The sequence below is a fragment of the Panthera pardus genome, unplaced genomic scaffold (genome assembly GCF_024362965.1).
Source record: "Panthera pardus isolate Hobbes unplaced genomic scaffold, ASM2436296v1 HiC_scaffold_16, whole genome shotgun sequence".
NCBI classification, from domain to species: Eukaryota; Metazoa; Chordata; class Mammalia; order Carnivora; family Felidae; genus Panthera; species Panthera pardus.
In genome coordinates, this window is record NW_026526721.1 from 71,691,830 (window position 1) to 71,695,789 (window position 3,960).

Sequence of the window (3,960 nt, forward strand, 5' to 3'; positions counted from 1 at the left end):
CTCGCCTTGTGTTTTTTCTTTCTTTAATGTTTTTTGGTAGTTTCACTTAGATTACTTTGCACTGTCCTTCCCTTGGTGACATCCATGGAGCTGGCTAGAAAGGGTGCCAGTTCAGGCAAAAACAACCCCAAGAGCATGTCCTGTGGGTGGTGAGAGACAGTGCCCTGGGGGTTCACCAGTTCACCAAGAACAAGAATTTCAGAGCAGAGCCGGGAGTCTGAGGTGAGAATTCTCACCTCTTGTCTTGGCTTGCATTGTCGCTGCAGCCAGAGCGGTCCTGTCTGAGTGCCCTGGGTTCACACCTGTGGTCTCTGCAGGCAGGCATGACCCTTTCTTGGAAAAAAGAGAACACCTGGGCCCTGAGTTCATTCGTGTAGTGAACTGAACACCAGGCGCAGCTCTTGTTTGAGCGAAAGTGAAGAGAAATGTAGAAAGGAGCGACTTCTGCTAACTTGTAGGCAGCCCCCACTCTTCACAAAAACCACAGACAACTACTCAGCCGACTTTGATTATATGTGCACTCACTACATTCCTAGTTTCCTTCGCCTCCTTCCCTCAGTGAACAGGGAATGATTTCTGTGCTCCTCTGTGGGGAAAAGACAATGAAGACACAGGTCTTGCCCTTTAGGTAGTTTAGAATTTATGCTGTCCTTACACTTTTTATCCCTGTTTATCAAATCATAAAGGGGCTACATGCAGGGGTGGGGGGGTGGGGGGAGGAGGTGGGGAGAGGATGGAAATCCCACGAGTTGATTACTATTACCGTGAAGACTACATGTCAGCAGAAATGTTTAGGCAAATCAGAGAGATAAAAACAGTGGTCTTAATTTGACAAAGCAGAAACTTCCCTTGGCCGCTCTACAAGGGCAGAAAAGGCCATCCCAGTCAGGCTCCGCACCCAAGCACTGTGTCAGCCTGCGTTAGATGTTGCCGGTACTGCTCCTCCATCTCTCCTGCCAGTGTGCCTCTCTCCAGCCGGCACTGTCCCAGCCTCGAGCCTCGTATGTCCCTCAGGTCTCCTTGAAGCCTCCGTCCGGCGCTGTCCTGGGCGAGCCCCGTCACCCCACGTCCATAAGACCAGCCGCCCCTAATTTCTTCCCGCATCAACACAAACACTTTTTCCCCGGGGTTCTGCTGTTTCCCAGGGTGACAACTAGCTAATTAGACAAATGAGTCTATCTGCGGCTTGTACATTTACGGTTTCTCTTGAGCTAATGTGTCACCCCTCCTATCAGTTCATGATCTTAGTTTCTTGCAACTGAAGATGACTCTGTCTGATTTAAGCAGCATGGGGGTTCAGTAAAGGGATACTGGGAAGCTCCGGACTCTCTGGGAAGGCTGAGGGACAGAGCTGGGAAATGGGCAGAGACCCGGATGCTACACAGCCGTTCTGACTGCAGCCCAAATCATGCCACAGACAATAAATGTGAAGACATGACTGTGGCCACCCCTTTACTGCTGGGCACCACAGTTTGCCCTGCCACCACTGACCGCTCTGGACAGGGCCACTGCCACAGCTGCCACCCACTGCCCAAATACGTGGCCTCCCAAATTCTGCTCTCTTGTATCACTAGCTCCTGATGCACGGTCTGGAGCAAGTGGACCTGGTCGGTTGACCAGTCCCGGTATGCCCCTGCCCTGGTGGTAGAAAATGGGTTCTGCTTCCTATAAGTACTATACAGGGTGGAGTTCTCAAAACAGGAAGGGAAGTTCAATGTTGAGAAGACGGAAAAAAAAAAAAAAAGACAAATGTGCACCACACCCTCAAGCAGCATGTACATTTTAGCAGAGGACTTCTTGAAGCAAATTCTTAGCATAAAGGAATGACTCAAGTAATGGAAACTTCACGGAGTCGTTCAGGCCAGCAAGGGAGATAGTCTGGGGTCTGGCAGGCCCTTTGAAGCCACTCAAGTCACACCGTGTAGCTCACTACCCACTTTACCTGTCCTTAGGGCCTAGTCTTGGAGAATGGCAAATTGCAAGGACGTTAGGACAGAGCTCTACTCCTGCCTGTGGTAGTAACTTCAGAAGGCTGTGGCCTTTTCTAAGTTGATTGGTCCATCGCTAGGGTCCAAAGGTGATTTCCTAGGTTTCTTTCAGTATGGTGAGAAGAATGACAACAGCAGGTGGATTCCGCAGCCAGTCCTGAGCTATGATTCACCAGCAGATTCTGTATCTTTATCCTCCTTTGCCCACCTCTCCCTCCACCTGCAGAGAAGAGTATACTCTACTGTCCACTCTGGGTGGGTGATAGGCACGAGGACCCACAGATCCTGTTCTGAGTTCCCTGTTGGGACCAGAATGGTGTCTGCCTAAGGCCTCCCAGACAGCCAGATTGAGCACCAAGTGGTTCTTCCTCAGTGGATGGGAAGGGGGGGGCCACCTCCAGCTGCTACATGCCAGAATAGACAGAATCAAAGATACATAATGTCAGAGATTGGACTATTAACATGAGTGATAGTAATTTGGACTTTGAAAACTCAGTCATAAAAAAAAAAAGCTTAAGATTTTTCTAGAGGCACAAAATGTTACTAGGAGAGGTCAACTGATTTTTTTTTTTTTTTTTTTTGAGGACCCTCATTGCAAAAAATTGGGTAAACTATAACCTTGTTTCATATCACTGGTCATCTTTGGTCATCGTTGATCCATACAGAGCCCACTTTTGTTTGTTTAATGTGCCAGTTATCTTGCGTTTGCCCTTCCAGATCCACTCTCCACCCTTCTCTGTCCTGCCCCAGGAGGTGAACCTAATGGGCTTCCTTGCTCTCTGGTTTCCGATTGTACTTGGCTAAGAAGGAGCCTTGGCAGATCAGAGAGAAGGAAGATAGTGAGGTCAGGGTGTTCACTCTCCTGTCCATTCCCTATGGATTTGTCTCGAACTGGCTGCACTCAAAACCAAAGTTTATACTCCTCTGAAGGTGGTCCTTTCTACACAAACCTCTGCCTTGAGGTTCTAGGAGCCACCAGGGACGGGTAACAGGTTTGTTATTACCAGCCCCGTGTCATTGCATTATGTCTCAGGTTTGCCTTTCCCTCCCTGTCCCTTTGTTTTATTTTTTAATTTTTTAAATGTTTATTTATTTTTGAGAGAGAGAGAGAGAGAGACAAAATGTGAGTGGGGGAGGGGCAGAGAGAGAGGGAGACACAATGCTAAGCAGGCTCAAGTTGAGCCTGATGTGGGGCTCAAACTCATGAACCACAAGATCATGACCTGAGCTGAAGTCAGACACTTAACCAACTGAACCACCCAGGAGCCCCTCTGACGGAAATCCACTGTCCCTTTGTAAGCAGTCTCCTTATAAATCCTCCTTCAGTTACCCTTGTTTGAATATGGTTCCCACATTTACCCATCTGGTTTCTGTTGGAACCCTGAGCAATGCAGTTTGTTATTTTATTTAGCAATACTGAAGTAAAGAAGTCTCAGTACTTGTGTCAGAAACCCACAGAAGGCTAAGGATGCAGCCTGTGGGTATAGAGGCCAATCCTTTGGAGACAGCTGTCCTTGTGATCTGTTGTGATTGGACATGAGGAAGAAGCTGGACATGAGGAAGATGGCATACCTCATCATTTTACAAATAAATTCAGATGTGCCCCAGATTGGAGATGAAGTTTCCAGCCTTGGAGACCTTCTTTCAAAAGTATGAGTAAGAATGCCTGGGTAGTTCAGTTGGTTAAGTGTCCGACTTCAGCTCAGGTCATGATCTCACGGTTCATGAGTTCAAGCCCTGAGTTGGGCTCTGTGCTGACAGCTCGGAGCCTGGAGCCTGCTTTGGATTCTGTGTCTCCCTCTCTCTCTGTCCCTCCCTTGTTTGCACTCTCTCTCTCTCTTTCAAAAATAAATAAACATTAAAAAAATAAATAAATAGGGGCGCCTGGGTGGCTCAGTTGGTTGTGTCCAATTTCAGCTCCGGTCATGATCTCACGGTTCATGAGTTCAAGCCCTGAGTTGGGCTCTGTGCT